Genomic DNA, 21,999 nt, shown 5'->3' on the forward strand with positions numbered 1-21,999 from the left:
GAAAGTTCCAGTCCCCAGGGGGAGCTCAAGTGACAGGAGGACTACGACAGTCTGTGCACTCTGAGGAGAATCCAGACCAGGGGGACTGAGGAGAGAGAACGTCAGGGGGGTGGTCCTGACAGGAAAGGACCGCAGTTGAGACGAGGTACTGGGTGTAAGACACCGTGACACGACGACTGAGCAGTAGAAGCGCTGTTGGTTAATGGGCCTAAGGCGGCCACAGTGACGGAACTGTCAGGAGCGTCGACAGTAAAGGAGGGGACGGTGTGTGCAGACACGTCTCCAGTGTACGGTGTGAGAAGCGGCTCTGGAAACGGAGGGCCGCGAGGTGTGCCGTCAGTCGGACGGCAAGTGAAGAAATAAACTTGGACCTGTTGCACCCAAAATCTGCCTCCAATTGTCTCTGTACGTCTCTGCGCGGTACAACGAGGGATCACCCCCCCTAGTCCGGCCCTCTCACCCCTACATTTGGCGTAGTCGGCAGGATCGCCGCCGCTAATACGCTATCTTCTGCGGCAGGCCTGCAACTGAAGGACTGAGGAAAACTTGTACTGCTCTATTTCGGATTATAAATACCTGTGGACTACCAATTACTGACCTGTGGATTACAAATTGGGATGCTGTGTCGGATCTGTGTTGCTTGCAGAGGATCCAAGGCAGTAGCTGATTCTGCCCAAGATGGCGGTATTACTTCAGCGCAGAGGAGAGGTTCGGGTGTTTGCAGTTGTTCAGAATGGACTGGGACCCCCTCCAACGTACCCCAAAAGGAAGCAATATATGCCCGGAGACCGACGTTTCCATATATTGGACCCTGGCCGATGGATGGAAAGGTCTGCCAACGCCCCACCCAGCAGGAGGAGTGGCACAGAAGAAAAACTTGGCTGCGGCAGTCTGATGCCATTCGAGTGCTGCCCAACGGACGGTATGAGACTCTGCAGGTGTCGGGGCATCGGCCGCCTAGAGTGGCAGTGGCGGCAGGGGATGGAGCTGTGCCAGAAGTCGCCCTCAGAGCCACGGGAGAGCAGCGGGATGCTGAGCTGGGGAGCGGAGCCTGAGCGGAGTCAGCGAAAACGGCCGCCACCAATACCAGCAGAGGACTTCTCAGCGGAGCCCCCGAGTTTAGGGGAAAAACCCGCGGGACAGTGGAGCGAGGGACGGAGGCTGCGGGTGAAGCCACGTATTGATGTGATGGAGGCCGCAGCGCCGGGGAAGGTGAGAGTACCCCCGGCACCACCAGTGCCTCCGCCAGCGGCCCTCATCATTCCGCCGCAGCACGCTGCCCCCTGCGCACCGGAAGGCCTGGGTACATCGGGCCCAGTGGTGTATGCAGAGTTGAGCGAGGCCCCTGCTCAAGTCCCAGAGGTACCCCGCCTGGAGCCGCCAGTGTGGAAGTCATCCAAAGAAGACGCTGTTGCGTTCCCCCTGCTGATAGCAGCTGCGTCGTTGGAACCGGCCGTTACTCCGGCTCCATTGGAAGTAGTGGATGCAGCCTGTCCTGAGGTCGCGGTTATGCCACTGCTGGAGTCGACTGCAGCTGACTTAGTGGGCCCTGTGATTCCAGCCTCCGAGGACCCGTTTGTCCCCATTTGCCACCTGGCCCCAGCGGCTGTTGAGCCGCAGGAATCATCGGCCGCCTCTGATCCACGCCCTTTCTCGGCAAGGTCCCGCCCACCGGACTCTGGGACTGGCGCGGTACCCTCCGTTTGGGTTGCGGAGGTGGTAAAACAAAAGAAGGTTCGAGAGCAGGAGGTATGGAGCCTGATTCATTCAAAAGGGGAGGCTGGCATGGCGGTGGAAAGATCCCGGGGGCGGCTGGTGTACACCAATGTGGACCGGGGGTATGGTTTCATACGTGATCAGACTGGCCAGAAGGTATACGTGAACGTAGCCTCCATACGCCACGGCCGTGCCCTGGAAATAGGGGACTTTGTCTCTTATTATAAAGAATACTGCCCCCGCGGGTATTATGCGGTGGCGGTACTGGCGGTACCTGAGGAACGCGAACCCCCGTAAAGAGGACTGTATTGGACACTCCCTTCACCCCAGGAGTTCCACGGCTGTGGGCCCCTTGCTACCGGCCATCAGGAGATGGCCTGGACTGTCAGAGTCTGAAAGAACAGTTCTAGTTTTAAAAAAAAAAATGTTTTATGTGATTAAGCTGTTTTTTTTTAGAATGTTCCTCTTACAGGATGTTATTTTACTGATTTGGAAACTTGACAGAACGGGGATACGAAGACAAGAGGGAGTGTTCATGTCCAAGGAAGGGGGAGGGAAAAGGAGTACTGGTGATGTTTACTGTTGGATGTTGAGTTTTAAAGCAAAAGAAAATGAAAAAAAAAAATAATATAAAAATGGGTATTTGTGCTATTATAAAGTTGTTTATTGTATAATATGCCAAAGTAAAATGTAACAGGTCCGGGTAAGGGAAGGTCTGCAGGACCAAAGGAAAGTGTGAGATCCGGTAGGGATCTAAGAGTTGAGGTCTGGGAGACCGGGACGCCGACCATGACATGTAATTGAAAGAAGGAAAATGAGTGGGAAGAAGTGAGAAAGACAGCCATCCTAGGTCGGGTCCCCAACACCACGGACATCCCTGAAGAAGGAAAGGCGGGCGCCGGCAATGATCTGGTAGGTGAGTGGCCTCGATCATGGCGTACCGGATAGTGAAAGGTAACAGTAGGGGAGAGTAGGGGAAAGATACACGCCGTAGAGAGAATACGGGTGTACCTTGCCCAATTTGAAAGACGTCATGTGGCGTGCGCGCTGGTGAGTAGCAGTAGGCTGCTCAGAGCATAGTGCTCCCAGTATGGTTCGGCCCCCGCAGATAGTGGGTTTGGCTCAACTTCTGGTCCGACAACAGAATGTAGGTGTAGATTCAGAACGACGAAGGCAGGGATGACGATTGTCGAGGACGACAATGGACAAAGGAAGGGGGAGTGTAGGGAAGGTGACCTGACGGACGGACGGACTAGTCAGAGTGAAGAAAGATAGGTTTGCACAGTGTAGGTAGGAGTCAGTGATTACAGTGGGGAAACAACTAGGAAAGTGTAGTGGACGTGCAGTACCTTGGGATGACCATTAGATGGCAGGGTGGAGTGTGAGCAAAGGACTTTACAGCAGCTTAGGGCTTTAGAAACCGTTGGTCATGGGGGGCGTGGTGACAGTTAGTGACAGTTTCAAGGAACCGGGGGAGTTATAAATACTGAGGGAGGGTTCCAGAAAGTTCCAGTCCCCAGGGGGAGCTCAAGTGACAGGAGGACTACGACAGTCTGTGCACTCTGAGGAGAATCCAGACCAGGGGGACTGAGGAGAGAGAACGTCAGGGGGGTGGTCCTGACAGGAAAGGACCGCAGTTGAGACGAGGTACTGGGTGTAAGACACCGTGTGTGACACGACGACTGAGCAGTAGAAGCGCTGTTGGTTAATGGGCCTAAGGCGGCCACAGTGACGGAACTGTCAGGAGCGTCGACAGTAAAGGAGGGGACGGTGTGTGCAGACACGTCTCCAGTGTACGGTGTGAGAAGCGGCTCTGGAAACGGAGGGCCGCGAGGTGTGCCGTCAGTCGGACGGCAAGTGAAGAAATAAACTTGGACCTGTTGCACCCAGAATCTGCCTCCAATTGTCTCTGTACGTCTCTGCGCGGTACAACGAGGGATCACCCCCCTAGTCCGGCCCTCTCACCCCTACAGTATCTCCGTCACACACCTCATCTACCTGTGGGTTACAAATTGTGGCATTTCAGGCCTACATTGAACTGTTTTTGCTGTGTGCTACCCTAGTTAGTGACACTATTTTCCTCTAAAAAAAATAAAAATACAGGCCACATATTTTACAGTGTGGTATCTCCATCACACGACTCAGCTATCTGTGTGCTAAACATTGGGGCATTTGTTTTTTGTGCTCCATTGAACTTTTTTTGCTGTGTCTTAGCCAAGTAAGTCACACTGTGTTGCTGATTTTTTTTAAAAAAATACAGGCCAGATAGTTTAAAGTGGGGATCTCTGTCACAGGCCTCACCTATCTGTGGGCTAAAAATTGGGGCATTTTTTTGGGCCCAATTGAACTCTTGTTGCTGTGACTTAGGGTGTGTGCACACGCTGCGGAATCTGCTGTGGGTTCATCCTCGTCGATTTTGCAAAATCCGCAGATAGATTCGCAGGTCAAAAGACCTGCGGTTTATCTGCATATTAGCCTGCGGTTTTGCCCTGCGGTTTATCATCTCCACAATGGAGGAGATGGTAAACCGCTGCGGAATCCGCAGAAAGAATTGACTTGCAATTCTTTCTGCGGATTTGAAACCGCAGCAAAATCCGCGCGGAAAATTCCGCAGTGTCTGCACAGAGGTTTTTAATTCCCATAGGGAATAATGGTACTGTACACCACAGCTAATTCTGCTGCGGATCCGCAGGGTCAAATCCGCTGCGGATCCGCAGCAGAATCCGCAGCGTGTGCACACACCCTTAGTCTAGTTATTGACACTATTTTGCTGTTAAAAAAAGCCCAGATATTTGAAAGTGAGCTATCTCCGTCAGACGCCTCATCTATCTGTGGGCTAAAAATTGGCATTTGAGGCCACTATTCAACTGTTTTTGCTGTATGTTACTCCAATTATTAACACTATTTTGCTGTAAAAAAAAAATACAGGCCACATATTTTACTGTGTAGTATCTCCGTCACATGCCTCATCTTTCTGTGAGCTGCAAATTGAAATTGTGGCATTTGGGCCTTCATTCAACTGTTTTTGTTGTGTGTTACCCTAGTTGTTGACACTATTTTCCTGTAAAAAAAAATAAAAATACAGGTGTAGTGCGAATATAAAAGTGGCTATTTTGAGTTCATACTGAAATATGAAGCATTCTGTATATTATATAGCTGCATTTCTGGTCAGACATTAACAATTACAAACAGTTCTATGTTTATCTGTTTGTTGTCTGTCATTGGAAAACATTAGGGTTTACGACCCATTGTCTGATGATTCCATGATATCTTAGTTTCATCCAACCTTGAAAACCAGCCACTTGAAGGGTGGGATGAAGCTAAAGTTACACATAAGTGTAAACTACTATTTAAGACCAGAGAAACATGACTTAGGCCTCTTTCACACTTCCGGTTTTTACAATCAGTCAAAATCTCTCTCTCTCTCTCTCTCTCTCTCTCTCTCTCTCTCTCTCTCTCTCTCGTTCCTTTAAATTTCCTTATTTTGCGGATCCGTCAAAAAACGGATCCTGTGGCATCTGTTCACATCAGTTAATAACGGATCCGCTTCTCAGCCTTTTTGGCGGATTGTAACTGACACAAAAAACTGAAGTGTGAAAGAGGCCTTAAGGGGGTTTTACACATAGCGATATCGCTAGCAATATCGCTATAACGTCACCGATTTTGTGACGTTATAGCGATATCGCTATGTGTGATACTTACCTCCGACCGGCTCCCCCGCTGTCCATCGCTGATCGCACGAGATCGGCCGGCTCCATTTCTCGTCGGGCGCTTCCTGCTGGCACCAAGGAGCGACATGTGGAGGCGGGCGGGAGGACGTCAGGATCGCCTCGTCTGAAAGGAAAGTATCGTCCGCTGTATCGCTGTTGCATCGCTGGTGAGTCTGCCTGTGTGGCAGCTCACTAGCAATCATTTAGCGATGCACCAGCGATCCTGACCGGGTCATATCGCGGTCGGGATTGCTGGTGCATCGCTAAATGTAAAAGGGCCTTTAGACAGAAGCAAAACTGGATACCTGTACACAGGTACAGTGTTGTGATACCTGCATAATTGGGGACGCCCATGCAGTGTTGTGAATCTTCCAGGGGTTCTCTGTCTTGGTGTTGCATCTCTGATATTCCGGACGGATGATGTTTAAAAGCCTCTTGGTGATTGATGATGTGAGTATACTGTATATAGGTAATCTTTATATATAATTAATCATTAGATGTAGTCAATCTTTATATGTACTTAACTTTTGCATCTTAAAATATACAAAAGTGTACGCAATCTTACTATTCAATCATACAATTCCTTTAATTTTGTACTTTGTAATAAAATTGCATTATATCGCAAGTAGTAGCCTTCTTTAAAGCTGTATCCGAACCTTAGTGCTAAAAACTTGGCAAAACAACAGGCCACATATTTTACAATGTGGTATCTCCGTCACATGCCTCATCTATCTGTGGGCTAAAAATTGTGACATTTCAGGCATGCATTGAACTGTTTTTGCTGTGTGCTACTGTGGTATCCCACAAAGTGGCCATTTCTATGGGATATCGTATATATAGTGTGTTTTCATATAAATGCTGTGAATTTATATGTGGAATGTGCATTTTAAATACATTGTGAGACTAGCTGACAGGCAGCACAAAAAAGGTTAATCTCCTCCATGGCTTGATCAGGTTACCCAGCTCAGTTTTAATATGCAGAAGGTCCTGGAAAAATGCCTCAGGGCAGTCAGCCAATGACTGCAGCTCTACAGTCAATTAGAAGGGGGAGGAGCCAAGTCCTGGGGGAGAGTTTTAAATTTGAAGTAGCAGTTGGTGGTCAGACATCGTAAGAAGAGGAAGCCATTTTGTAGGTGAAGGAATTACCCACTTTCTCCCTGCCGGCTTTGCTTAAAAATGGGACTGGCACGAAAAGGGGAGTTAATACATTGCACCTCTAGGAGGAAGAATTACGCCAGGGCAGAAACAGAGCACAGTGCTAAAGAAGAGATAAACAGGCTTAATAAAACCTGACATTACGAAGATATGCCTGTCTGCAGGTACACAGCAATCATCAACTGTGAGTGTAATCCTGTACCTCAGTTTACTGCGGTTTGTAAATAATAATTTGCCCATTACCTTCAGTAAAAAGACTTCTGTTTCAAATTCTTATGGCTGCTTCATGACTGAGGCTCAAATGAATCAACTACTACCGCCATCATCATCTGCCCAGAGGCAGCTACTGCGCAGATAGAAAGTCTGAGGAACAGAGGGTGAACGCTTGGGCGGTGTTGTACTCTGTCAGCGGATAACTAAGGCGGAAGCTTCTAGATTAAATCATAACTGGAAGACCCAGAGCAAGAGCACGGGGCTAGGGCTTGCAACCACCCAAGCCTGGTATTCCTGGGCTGTATTTTGACAAGCCATCACCTACTAATACTGAACTTGCTGGACGAGTACATCAAAAAGGAGCCTCTACAGATGCTAGACCTGAAGCTAGAGATTTTGACATTTCGGCTGGATTTCAAGATGTGTAATTTGGAGAGCATCGTGTTCGTAGACGTGACTTCCATGATATGGGTGTTTCTACTAGACAATCCATTCAACATGTCATAGAATGAAAATCTGTTTTTTCCTGGCAACTCTATTCAGCTGTGCACAAACTATGTCAAACTGATTGTTAGACTCCAGTGGGTCTTGTACCAGTACCATGTTGACTACAGTCCAGAGATGGAATCTAGATCCCTGAGGTCAGCTCTACTTTACCAGCATGATGAATATTTAGGAGAAGCACATGGTTTTGATGGAGCAGTTAGCCGCACACACAATGGAGAAATAGTAAAGATTACAATTACTTTGACAAATGAGTTACCATCAACTTCACCAACCTGCTATCACTTTTACAACATTATATTCCGAAGGCTTCTGAAGATGATGATGAATATGAAGCAAATAGGTCTGAATTATTATCACCCAAATGATGTTACAGAAGTCAAAACACACAACCTGTGTGGAAAGGATCTACCACCTCAATTTTGCAGTATGAGACTAGCATTCCTAGCTACAGCACTTCATGTTCTCAGAACTCCCAACCCTTATCCTGGGAGACTTCAACATCCCCATTAACAGCCCCACTTCCACATCTGCATCCCAGCTTCTATCACTAACCACTTCTCTTGGCCTCTCACAGCTCTCAACCTCTCAAACACACAAAGATGGTAACACCCTTGACCTGATCTTTGTCCGGCTCTGTTCAATCTCCTACCTTGATAACTCACCGCATACCCTCTCTGACCACAACATTCTCTCCTTCACATCTCACAAATCATCGCCCACCCCAGCACACTTCTACCTACCACACATTCAGAAATCAACAAACCATTAACCCTCATACAGTTTCAGACTCCCTACACTCATCACTGTCCCCAATCTCCTCTTTTTCATGTCCTGATGTGGCATAGCACTACTACAATGACACTCTCAGAAGCACCCTTGACCAAGTAGCTCCCCTCACCTTCAGAACCTCCAAGCACAGAGTAAAACAGCCCTGTGTTATGAATGGGTCACTGAGGAGGAAAAAACACAAGCTAAGTCTCAGAAAACCAGAGAGATTGGTAACTATGCAGATCCCTGATCTTAACCACACAACTAGCAGCAGTCGTGGAGCGTACCTACGATGATCCTAGACGCCTCATCACAACCGGAGAGCTACATAAGCCTAAAGCAGGAAAAAAGGAAAACTAACTGCCCCAGAGCAGACCCCAAAGGAAAGGCAGCCCCCCACATGTATTGACGGTGAAACAAGATGAAAACACAAGCAAAGGCAGGAAAATAGGCTGAGCAAACGATGGGGCCTGACTAACTAGAAAGGACAGGAAAGGAAAGACACTATCTGCAATCTGCCAAAAACCCTACCAAAGTAATGTCCAACACTTCTGATAGCAAAATTAACCCTGAAGTCACTAGACTTCTCCCACTATATCAGCACTCCGAAATATTCTGAGACAGAGCAAAAAGAGGCCAATCTAATAAGGGACAAAAAAGGCAAATTGGCAAATACAGATAAATAGGAGTGGAAATTCAGCACAACCCCAGCAGGGCTGACTGAAAAACTGAATTGACCAACAAGAGCAAGTGTGAACATTAGCAAAAACAAACCTAACTTGAGAAGACTGGAACAGAGCTGAAGTCCAAGACCTGAGAAGCAGATTGAATCACCAGCATCAGGATAGGGCGTTGGCTGTCTTATATCCAGTCTGATACTACAGAGATCCAATCGTTATCCTCCTCATCAGGTGGCAGATCACTACCAATTAAACCAACCTCACTACCTCCTGTCACCACCAGAGGGAGAACGGAAGGAGAACTCTCAACTGGTGGAGCAGAAAATGAGTTCACAACAGCCCTGGCTCTCATAACAAACTCGATTTCTCCAGCGATATTCTAGAAGTGCTGAACGCTTATGGAGGAAAACTCGCACACCAGAAGACTTCAGCCACTTCAAATTTATGTTAAGAATGTATAACTCTGCCCTTCACCTCGCCAAACAGACCTACTTCACCACCCTGATCTCACTATCCAACAGCCCCAAGAAACTTTTTGACACCTATCACTCCCTCCTCAGGCCAAAAGCACAAGCCCCTATCATGGACATTTGTGCTGATGACCTTGCCTCCCACTTTATAGAGAAAATAGATAATATCTGTCAGGAAATCCGCTCCCAGCCACCAAGTGCCATGACTCCCATCCCTCCCTGCATTTCCCATGGTTCACTCTCCACATTTGATCCCATCACAGAAAATGTCTCCAGGCTCCGCTCTTCTCATCTGACTACATGCACTACTGACACTATTCCCTCACATCTCCTTCAGTCTCTTTCTTCAGTCTTCACAACTCACCTAACTACAATCTTTAATCTCTCCTTCTCCTCGGGCATTTTCCCCTCCTCCTTAAAACACTATATCATTACTCCATTATTAAAGAAACCCGCTCTCGACCCATCCTGCACAAACAACTACAGACCAGTCTCCAATCTCCCCTTCATCTCTAAACTCTTAGAGCGCCTGGTCTACTCCTGCATTATCCGTTACCTCTTCACTCACTCCCTCCTAGACCCTTCAGTCCGGCTTCCACCCCCTACATTCGACAGAAACTGCACTCATCAAAGTGACCAGTGACCTTCTGACAGAAAAATATAATGGTGACCACTCTATTTTCAGTCTTCTCGGCCTTTCTGCATTTTTCGACACTGTTGACCACCATCTCCTACTCTCTTGGCTCTAGTCACTAGGCTTTAAGGACACTGCTCTCTCCTGGTTCACTTCCTATCTTTCTGACCTCTTTCAGTGTTTTGTTCGCTGGTTCCACTTCATCTTCTCTTACTCTCACTGTTGGGGTACCTAAGGGCTCAGTCCTTGGCCCCCTTCTCTTCTCTCTCTACACGGCCACAATTAAACAGACCATCAGCAGATTTGGGTTTCAGTACCATCTTTATGCTGATGACACACAACTATACACATCATCCCATGACCTTACCCCTGCTGTTCTACAGAACAACAGTGACTGTCTGTTTGCAGTCTCCAACATCATGTCCGCTCTCAAGCTGAAACTCAACCTTTCCAAAACTGAACTTCTTCTGCTTACGCCATCTAATAACCTCCCTAAATCTGACATTTCCCTCTCCATGGGTGGCACTATAATTACAACCCAGCAGCAGGCGTGCTGTCTGGGTATTATGTTTGACACCAATCTCTGTCACCTCCCATATACAACCTCTTTCCCGCTCTTGCCGCTTACACCTAAAGAACATCTCTAGAATTCGCCCTTTTCTCACCATGGAGACAACAAAAACCCTCACTGTTGTGGCGCCCCTGAGGCTCAGTTGCCACAGAGGTACTGCACCTCCTCCTGAGGTGTGCTGCCCCACCATCCAGGTAAGTTGGAGGCTCCTGACCACACTCCAACACTCGCACCCCACACAACAGAGTAGTTCAGCAAAGCCACATTGCGGCTCCTTGCTTAGAGAGTAGCAGAGCACCTTTGGAGGCTACCTGCTTGGAACACGAAATGTGCTGGGAGGCGGGTGGAGTTGAGAGTACATAAAAGAGCGGGAAGGTTTAGAATTACAGGTCAGTCTGGGAGAGGAAGCCACTCAGAGAGGAGTGAGGAAAGAAGATCCCTGAGAGAGGGATGGAGGAAGGAGGTGCTGCAGCAGACCTGAGTGACCTGGGTCTGCTGGCACGGGAAAGGAAAGATGGAGAAAGACATTGAACTGAAACCTGATCTTCCATAAGAGAGAGAGATTAGAACGGAACGAAGGAGTAAAAGGGAACAGAGAGGACGTGGGTTAGAGGAAGAACCCTGCCTAGAAGTTCTAAGCGCAAGGCCGGGGCCTGGTCCCTGAGGTTGTATGGACACTAATGGTTCTGCAGCAGACACCGGTGGAGTAGTGGGCTGTAAATAGTTGCACCTCTTTAGGTGCCCTCTCTTGGTTTTACATGGACACTTTGCGAAGAAAAGGTCTACCTCATCTGGAGTATGACTCCAATCAAAGGACACTGCAAGAGATCCCGGCTGGGAGTGGTGTCCAGCACTTACAAGAATTGTTGAAAGTTTTAATGTGAAGTATTTGATAATGATGTGTCTTATAAGAGTATTGGCAACTAGGAAATGGCTTTTATATAGAATTAGGAATGTTTTGATAGAGAGATGAGAGATTTGAATAAAGAACTGAAAATGTAGGTGATGAACCAGGCACCACGGTTGTCACTCAGAGTTAAAAGGTAGAAAATGTGCACTAAAGATGGAAAGAAATGTGTTGATGAAGAGGGGTTCGTATACTGGCTTGGTATGGAGGCGCTGGAAGAAGACGCCGCCCCAAGAAGGAGGGGCAGAAGCCAGTGGCGGGAAAGGGGCCGAGACAGGAAGAAGAACACCAGAGCGCCATGATGGAAGAAGAGGAAGGAGGCCTGCGGAGCGTGGGGAGGTAGATCTCCCCGGCGCCATGGCTGAAGGCTCGGACCCTGTTTCTAAGATGAATCGACGGCAGCCGGAGGAGGAGATTGCCCGGCTGACCCAATATTTGCGGCTGAGGCAGGAGGCCTTGTGGAGGCTGAACTGGCAGCGCGCCCAGGAGGGTCCTACACCTGCGGTAACCGCCGCTGCTGCACCGGAGCTTTCCCAGGCAGATTCCGTGGAGCCTGACGCTGCCATCACACCAGCGGCAGCATCCGGAGCCCCCTCGCTGCCGCCACATGAAGAATTGTATGAGGCCCTGGGAGCCGGAGCGGAGGAAGAGGAGCTCCCGTCCGGACCTGACGCGGCCGTGCAGGTCCCTACAAAGACCCCCGTGGATCCGGAGCCGCCATTAGCTCCACCGTCTCCGGTATCGCACTAACTGGCGTCCACTGCCACTACGCCGGCACCGGAGCAGAGACCACACCGCCAGGAGGCTCCAGGTATGTCTGATATCCCTGCACCTGGGAAGGCCTTGGGGTGTACCACGGTCACAGTGGCTGGCCATTGCGTGCTAGATCTGGTCTGGGACCGGGATGCCTGTCCCTGGGGCGAAACACCGGGACCCCTGATGGTGGCGCCGTGGTACAAAACTAGTCTGGATCGGTCCCGGGAGGAACGGGAGGATGAGGAGAACTGGGCTAGCTGCCAAGCGACTATCCAGCAACTGGCAGCCGAACACTGAGACAGAGAGCAGCGCCGGCTAGTGGTACTAGGCCCAGATTTGGACAGGAAGGAGCGGGTCAGTGCCGGTCATTATGGTCCCAGAGATGCAGCAGGTTGGGGCCACGTCCTGAATGTGAATCATGAGAGGGGGTTCGGCTTTATCCAGGACCCTAGTCGAATCTCCTATCTGTTTTTCAACCGGAGAGCTGTAGAATCTCATTTGAGAAAAGGGCACCCTGCCAGGAACCTAAGCCCGGGAGATCATGTGACCTTTTCCAGACATGAAGGATTGAGAGGCTGGTACGCGATGAATATCAGGCGGGTCCCGGAGGATCTCATCAAGACCTGCAGGCAGAAACCACCTACTGCCCCCATGTGCCAAGGTGTGTCAACACAAGTCCCACAGCCAAAAGTACAGAGAACCACAAGTTTGACCCCACTGGAGGAAGAATACCTGAGGACTGCCAATGCGTTTCTCTCATTTGGTAGCGGTTCCAGCCCAGAAACCCCAGGAGGGGATAACAATTAGTCAAGATGCTTCTTGAAATATCTTTCGTTACCCAGGAGGGTATTTGCACAGTTGTGCTTTGTTTTTTATTCTGTTTTAGTTTTGGTTTTTCCAGTGTTGCCCTGTTTTGTTGGCAGCTTTTCCATTTGAACTACAGAGATCATGAACGCTGAATGGTTCAGAACTGCTATTGTAAATAGTTGCACCTCTTTAGGTGCCCTCTCTTGGTTTTACATGGACACTTTGCGAAGATAAGGTCTACCTCATCTGGAGTATGACTCCAATCAAAGGACACTGCAAGAGATCCTGGCTGGGAGTGGTGTCCAGCACTTACGAGAATTGTTGAAAGTTTTAATGTGAAGTATTTGATAATCATGTGTCTTATAAGAGTATTGGCAACTAGGAAATGGCTTTTATATAGAATTAGGAATGTTTTGATAGAGAGATGAGAGATTTGAATAAAGAACTGAAAATGTAGGTGATGAACCAGGCACCACGGTTGTCACTCAGAGTTAAACGAAAGTAGAAAATGTGCACTAAAGATGGAAAGAAATGTGTTGAAGAATACTGAAGTGAAAGTGAGTAACAGACAATAGCACTTTGAATTATGTATTGTATTGAAGATTGCACTTTTGACTTAAGATTTTAGATAGTTAATTAAGAATTGTTTGCAACGTTCAAGAATGAGTGCCTCCCACATTGGGAAGTTTAGTATAAGACATGTTTATTCAGCATTACAATTTTGTATGTTCCTGTATTGTTAACTCTGTTTAAATTGCAGACCGCGGACGTGCTGTGTTTAACGGGGAAAGACGGAGAAAGACATTGAACTGAAACCTGATCTTCCATAAGAGAGAGATTAGAACGGAACGAAGGAGTAAAAGGGAACAGAGAGGACGTGGGTTAGAGGAAGAACCCTGCCTGGAAGTTCTAATTGCAAGGCTGGGGCCCGGTCCCCAAGGTTGTATGGACACTAATGGTTCTGCAGCAGACACCGGTGGAGTAGTGGGCTGTAAATGCACTACTCCCATCTAAGACTTGGGGGTACAACATCAACTTGGATAGTGAGCCGGGACTCAGGAGTAGAGTCCCCGAAGCAGGCTACAGCTGTCTGCTGTACAAGTAGAGTTCTTGAAAACATCTGTCAGGAGGCACTCCAGTGTAACTAAGTACTGGAAGTACTTCACACTTAAAGGCGCTAGAGAGGAGACATTCAGAAAGGCACATGATGGCGGAGCGTTGGAAGGGAGCATTCCATCTTGCCTGGAGGTTGACTGAGTCCCTGACCCAGAGGACACGGCACGGAGTCAGGCACCTGTGTGTACTACAGACTGTGAGTAAAGCGTTGGAACTGCAAACCCTGGTGTCCTCCATTCATTCTTGCGCCAACGCATCCAGCCCCGCTGCATCTGGGTACCAGCTTCTACACCGCTTGTGCCTCTCCTCTTCCCCCACATCTACACTGCCCTGGGGCTGCAGCTCCACCTGTAGGGAGCTTCACCATCTTGGCTGCAACACACCACCAGCCCCAGAGGATCTGCATGCAGCGTCGGCCTAACATCTCACTTGCCGAACACTACAGGTGGCGTCACGAACTATTCATTCAAACCATTACATTCCCCAATGACTTGGGCGCCCAGGGCCACGGACCGGATCCCCGCTGCTGTGACACATCTCGCTGATACCGGCCCGGTACCGAGTACCCCACAGCCCTGGGAGGGCGACCCACTGTCGCCCTGATACACTCCTGCCTGGATATTCTGTAACGCTCTATTAATTGGCTTTCCCCTCACTCGACATTTCCCTATCCAGTCCATCCTTAATGCAGCAGTCAGGGTCATCCATCTGGATAATCGGTACTCGGATGCGTCAGCTCTTCGACAGTTGTTACACTGGCTGCCCATTCATTATAAGATCCAATTCAAAGTACTTGTTCTCACCCACAAAGCTCTCCACAGTGCGGCACCCCTTTAAATCTCCTCCCTCAATTCTGTCTATCGGCCTAGCCAATCGCTAGGCTCTGCAAACGATTTTAGACTATCCTCCCACTCATGACTCCAAGACTTCTCCCGTGTTGCGCCAATCCTTTGGAATGCTCTACCCCAAGAAATTAGGACCAGCCACAACTTGCACAGTTTTAGGCGCTCCCTCAAAACACATTTGTTCAGAGCAACCTATCATACGATACAATACACTTTATTGATCCCAAGGGAAATTATGGTATTACAGCAGCATTACAAACAGCATTCCAAACATTACACACAACATTACATAAAATAATTCCTAGACACAGATCTTTCACATGACTAACCACATTACGTAACAAACAAATTTGTGTAAGTGCAGGTACGTAAATCTTAAATCACTGATCATTGCTATTAGAGCACCAGGCATAGGTCATTGTCGTCTTTCACCCTTAGGAAATTGTTATATATCTTCATAGCAGTAGGCACAAACTATTTCCTGAATTTCTCCTTCTTGCATAATAAGTAGGATTAGATGGCTGCTTGATCCCTAATCAAAATCATTTTATGTGTAAGTGTGTGTGTGTAGCCCATTCACTATCTCTATCTATCCCCCACTACCGCAAAATGGCTGGACCTTCATTTTAAACACACACCTGTACTTTATATCTCCCCCACCTCATTGTAGATTGTAAGCTCTCATGAGCAGGGTCATTTTATTTTTGCTTTAATTATTGTATTATTGTTAACGCTGTTATTTACAACTGTTGTGTTTGAAACTGTTAAACTGTAAAGCGCTGCAGAATATGTTGGCGCTATATAAAGATTTTTATTTTTATTAGTATCATATTATGCGTTGAGGTGAGCCACAAAGTCCTTTGAAGTGAAGCTGTTCTTGGATGTAATGTACAATTTGAACTAGTTACCAAATATAACAATCGTACTTATCGTCTTGATGATATCAACTGGGATTTATCTCGGGAGTCTACTTTCAAGCAAACAGATGGCTGTGAAATCAATTTTATCGATAATTACAAAGATCAATATAACGAGCAGATCACAGACCTGAAACAGCCTGCGTTCATACACAATCCCAAAAAAGCAATAGGTCCAGGAAAAATGCCAACAGGACCTATTATACTGATTCCAGAATTCTGCAATTTAACAGGTTTAGCTGATAGAATGAGAGCTGTTTATTCTGTAATGAAATAGCTAACAAATCACACTGGACTAGTACCAGAACAGAAAGGAAAGACAAGTGGGAACATCTTTGGACCATATTCACAGAGATGACAATGTACAGAAATAACTTAGGGATTGGGGACTAAGTTTTGACAGAAAATGTCTGTCCTTAACTGGAGTTTACTGCTGTTTGTAAATAATAACTTGCCCCATTACCTTCAGTAAAAGGACTTCTGTTTCAAATTCTTACAGCTGCTTCATGACTGGAGCTCAAATGCACCAACTACTATCACCATCATCATCTTCTGCCTACAGGCACTTACTGCGCAAACATTGTATTGTGGAGTTTCCTGTGTGTGTGTAATTTGAGAAGGAATGACTCTTCTTCTGACAGAAAGATTGGCCACCGTAAGATACATAAGGAGTACAACCCTCAGCCATACACCACATGAGAATGCCACACTACTCTAGAGACACTATTTTGATATAAAAAATAAAAATACAGGCCACATATATTACAATGTGGTATCTCCATCACATGCCTCACCTATTTGTGGGCTAAAAATTGTGTAATTTGAGGGCTCCACCAAGATGGTGAGCGGTGATGAAGCTATAATTAGTGTCACCAGCCCACTTCTCTGTGTTCTGAAACGCTCTCTGCTCACAATCAAACAGGATGAATTGCAGTTGGAGATTTATGAGACGGAGCAAAGAACCATACAGGGCGATTACACACAGGCCAGCCTCATCTCAACGTGGATTGGGTGACAATGAGGAAGAGGAGGAGGAGGAAGAACAGGAGCTACTTTCATGCGCTCTAGACGGAACTACAAGCACAACTGTCATACTGTCTGTTCAGCATGGATGGCCTGAGGAAAGGGAGGAGGAGGAGTAGTAGAGCATGGTCAGTCATCCTCTTGGTGAGGACACAAAAGTCTTGCCTGTTAGCAGTCTGGCACACATGACTAAGTTTATGTTATGCAGCCTTTCCAGTGACCTTCACATTCTCAAAATTTGGGTGTCAGTCATTACTGGTTGGTGACACTTCTAGACCCATGCTTCCAGAGGCAGACAGGTGTACTAAAATGGTGCAGTACCAGAGGGCCCATGTCAAATTATTAAAAAAATTCCCATCTGAAAATGCTGGTGAGAGAGACACAACGACAATCCAGCAGAGGCAGGGTAACACTGGCAAAAGTTCTGGGTGAGTTTTCTCAGACCCTCCCATTACAGTGGCCCTGAGGTGCGGGGTACTCTCACAAGGAATGCACCGTTTTGGAAGATGCTGAGGGTGTACCTTGCTGACTGTACCAACATCCTCCATGATTCCTCTGTACCTTATAATAATTGGGTATCCAAGCTGGGCACGTGGCATGAACTGGCTCTCTACGCCTTGGAGGTTCTGGCCTGCCCTGCCGCTAATGTTTTGTCAGGGTTTTTAGTGCCGCTGGTGGAATTATAACTGATAAGCGCATCCACCTGTCAACTGAAAATGCTGATAGGCTGACTCATAGAAATGAACAAGGGCTGGAGTGGGCCAGACTTCTCTACACCACTGCATGATAACAGCGAAACATAACCTCAAATCCAGTGTCTTTTTTTTTTTTGGAGGTATATTCCCATGCACCTCTTCACACCCACACATGGGTATACGCTTCCTGATTTTGTCTATTTACTGTTATCCTCCTCCTTCTCCTCCTCATCCTCATCATCCACCACCAGGGTGAACGTGATCTGTGATGCAACAGCCATGTTATTGCTTTCAAAGGTGTTTATGATGCTCGTACAAAAAATGTTTACACAGTATGTTGAGGTGTCCACCCAAGGGGGAACTGTTTGTCAGCATTATACCTTACAAGTATAGGAGACCCGCTCCTTTAAACTGGGAAAACATTTTTTGGAGGCCATCCTCCACATTTATTCCAAGGGGGACTGGGGTGCGTGCAAATTTGGGGCATACTTTGCATTCACTTCATGGGCAAACTTTATGGGAGTACCAAATGACTAATAATGGGAAGTTTGGTTTCATGTGGCCATCCAGGCCGTCATTTCATAGGCTTATTGAGGTGCGTGTTACTTTGGGGCAGAGCAGGCCTTGGATTAAAAGCATAGGCAAACAGTATGGGAATTCAAAATGAATAATGAGAACTTTGGTTGCATGTGGCCATCAAGGATGTCGGTTCAAAGGTGGTGCATCCAAATTAGGAGCAGGCCATGCATTCACTTCATGGGCAAACATTATGGGAGTACAAAATGACTAATAGGAACTTTGCTTTCATGTGGTTATCCAGGACATCTGCTCAATGGGTTATTGGGGTGCATACAAATTTTGGTCAGCCCTGCCACACACTGCATAGGCAATAACAGTATAAGAGACCCAATGTTTAGTTATGGGAACAACAAAGCATAGCCGGCTGATGGCTCTCTAACAATACTGAGGGCTGACTGCTGGCCCTATAAAAATAGGCTTTGTGACTTTCAGAGTCCCTCCATAAATGAAACAGGATGTGTCTGATGATGTGTCACACACCACATGGCCAGATAAAGTTGTAAAATGTTCAAATGATCTTTCCCAGTGAATGCATTTCTCTTGGTTAAAAACAATGCTAAAGTTTAAAAACACATCAAAAGCGCTATGTGTGAACACAGCCCAAGTGGTGCAGGAACATTTTCTTATTTTATTTTTGGGTTATTTATTTTGTCTTACATACAAATCATTAACCTGGAAAAGGATGTTCCTTTACATATTTCCCAGGAAAATCCATTTCGGTTTCGTTTTTGTATGTTTTAGTGTGTGCCTGTAAAAGTGGCATAATACTCTGACAACATTGTTCACAACTGTGACTTGAGAGTCAGAAATGCTGATGATGTTCCCATGTCATTTGAGCACTGTTCCCATCGATTTCCGATGTTTTTAGACCCTAAAAAGACTCCCGGGGGGTCACGGCAAAAATCCTCGGTTTTTCCATAGACTTACTTAGGGCTTGTTGCTTGGATCGAGCACCCGAGCATTCCAACTTGCTCTACCCGAGCATTTTAGTGCTAACCAATCACTACTTACAATACATCAGCACAGAGCGATTAATGAATTTAACCCCTTTCTGTCATGTGACGTACTATCCCGTCCATGTGCCCTGGGACTTAATTCCCAGGGACGGGATAGTACGTCACAGCGATCAGCGGTGCCCACGTGGTGAGAGCCACTGATTGCGGCCGGGTGTCAGCTGATTATCACAGCTGACACCCGGCACAATGTGTCAGGGGTGGTCACGGACCGCCCCCGACACATTAACCCCTTGCACACCGAGATCAAACACGATCACTGTGTACTGGGGGTTAAAGGGAAGCATCGGCAGGGAGGGGGCTCTCTCCGTGCTTCCCTTAGCTCCCCACAGCAGCGCAATGTGCAGCGCTGCTGCGGGGGGCTCCATCCCTGCAGGTCCCCGAATCCAAGATGGTGACGGGGGCCTGCAGGGAGCTGGCTTCCTCATGCCTGCAAAGCGTAGGCAAGGAGGAAGCCTTGTGCAGTGTCATGACAGTGATGTCCCCCCTGGGACATTGTAATAAAGTTAAAAAAATAAAAAAAGTGTAAAAATAATTTTAAAAAAAAATCGATAAATAAATTAAAAAAAAAAAAAATTCCCTAATTCATTTTTTGGAAATAAAAAAAACAAAACAATAAAAGTGCACATATTTGGCATCGCCGCATCCGTAACGACCCGCCCTATAAAACTGTCCCATTAGTTAACCCCTTTAGCGAACCCCTTAAAAAATAAAAATAAAAAACGAAGCAAAAAATAATGATTTAATATCATACCTCCGAGCAAAAAGTGCAATAACGCGCGATCAAAAAGACACATATAAATATCCATGGTACCGCTGAAAACGTCATCTTGTCCCGCAAAAAACAAGCCACCATACAGCATCGTCAGCAAAAAAATAGTTATAGCTCGCAGAATAAAGCGATGCAAAAATAATTTATTCTTTATATAAAATTGTTTTCATTGCATGAAAGCGCCAAAACATAAAAAAACTACTTAAATGAGGTATCGCTGTAACCATACTGACCCGAAGAATAAAAGCGCTGTATCAATTTTACCACAAGGGGAATGGTGTAAGCGCACCCCCCAAAAGAAATTCATGATACGCTGGTTTTTGTTCATTCTGCGTCCCAAAAATCGGAATAAAAAGCGATCAAAAGAAGTCACGTGCCCGAAAATGATACCAATAAAAATGTCAACTCGTCCCGCAAAAAATAAGACCTCACATGACTCTGGGTCAAAATATGGAAAAATTATAGCTCTCAATATGTGGTGATGCAAAAACTATTTTTACAATAAAAAGCGTCTTTTAGCGTGCGACAGCCGCCAAATATAAAAACCGCCATAAATAGTAAATCAAACCCCCCATTATCACCCCCTTAGTTAGGGAAAAATAATAAAATTAGAAGAAAATGTATTTATTTCCATTTTACCATTAGGGCTAGGGTTAGGGGTGTGTTGGGATTAGGGTTGGAGTTATAATCGGGGGGTTTCCACTGTTTGGGCACATCAGGTGCTCTCCAAATGCAACATGGCGTCTGATCTCAATTCCAGCCAATTCTGCGTTGAAAAAGTCAAATGGTGCTCCTTCCCTTCCAAACTCTGCCATGCGCCCAAACAGTGTGTTACCCCCACATATAGGGTATCAGCCTACTCAGGACAAATTGGAAAACAACTTTTGGGGTCCAATTTCTTCTGTTACCCTTAGGAAAATAAAAAATTGGGGGCGAAAATATCTTTTTGCGGAAAAAAAAGGATTTTTTTATTTTTACGCCCGGGCATTATAAACTTCTGTGAAGCACTTGGGGGTTCAAAGTGCTCACCACACATCTAGATAAGTTCCTTAGGGGGTCTAGTTTCCAAAATGGGGTCACTTGTGGGGGGTTTCCACTGTTTAGGTACATCAGGGGCTCTCCAAAAGCAACATGACACCCGCAGACCATTCCATCAAAGTCTGCATTCCAAAAAGTCACTACTTCACTTCTGAGCCCTGACGTGTGCCCATACAGTAGTTTTCTCCCACATATCAGTGTACTCAGGACAAATTGGACAATAACTTTTGGGGTCCAATTTCTCCTGGGAAAATTTGTGAAAATTTCTTCTGTTACCCTTAGGAAAATAAAAAATTGGGGGCGAAAATATCTTTTTGCGGAAAAAAAAAGATTTTTTTATTTTTACGCCCGGGCATTATAAACTTCTGTGAAGCACTGGGGGGTTCAAAGTGCTCACCACACATCTAGATAAGTTCCTTGCCGGGTCTAGTCTCCAAAATCGTGTCATTTGTGGGGGGGGTTTCACTGTTTTGGTACATCAGGGGCTTTCCAATCGCGACATGGTGTCCGATCACAATTCCAGCCAAAAAAGTCAAATGGCGCTGCTTCCCTTCTGAGCTCTGCCATGCGCCTAAATAGTCGTTTACACCCACATATATCAGCGTACTCGGGACAAATTGCACAATAATTTTTAGGGTCCTGTTACCCTTGGGAAAATAAAAATTGGGGGTGAAAAGATCATTTTTGTGGAAAAAATATGATTTTTTTAATTGTACCGCTGTACGTTATAAACTTCTGTGAAGCCCTTGTGGGTTCAAAGTTCTCACCACTATCTAGATAAGTTCCTTGGGGGGTCTAGTTTCCAAAATGGGGTCACTTGTGGGAGGTTTCCACTGTTTAGGTACATCAGGGGCTCTCCAAACGTGACATGGCGTCCGATCTGAATTCCAGCCAATTTTGCATTGAAAAAGTCAAACGGCGCTCCTTCCCTTCTGAGCTCTGCCATGCGCCCAAACAGTGGTCCCCCCCCCACATATCAGGTATCAGCGTACTCAGGACAAACTGCACAATAACTTTTTCAGTACAATTTCTCCTGCTACCCTTGGTAAAATAAAAAAATTGAACCTGAAGTATTTTTTTTGTGAAAAAAAGTTAAATATCCTTTTT

The 21,999-nt window shown here is 46.6% G+C and overlaps 1 pseudogene; it reads left to right on the forward strand.

Annotated features, from left to right (window-relative positions):
* LOC141085008 (piwi-like protein 1 pseudogene) overlaps nt 1–16,218 on the forward strand; it is a 40,405-nt pseudogene extending 24,187 nt beyond the window's left edge.
* Nucleotides 16,219–21,999: the final 5,781 nt, after the last annotated feature.

Source organism: Dendrobates tinctorius, unplaced genomic scaffold (assembly GCF_039654945.1).
Source record: "Dendrobates tinctorius isolate UK_male_01 unplaced genomic scaffold, ASM3965494v1 ptg000028l, whole genome shotgun sequence".
In the NCBI taxonomy this organism is placed as follows: domain Eukaryota; kingdom Metazoa; phylum Chordata; class Amphibia; order Anura; family Dendrobatidae; genus Dendrobates; species Dendrobates tinctorius.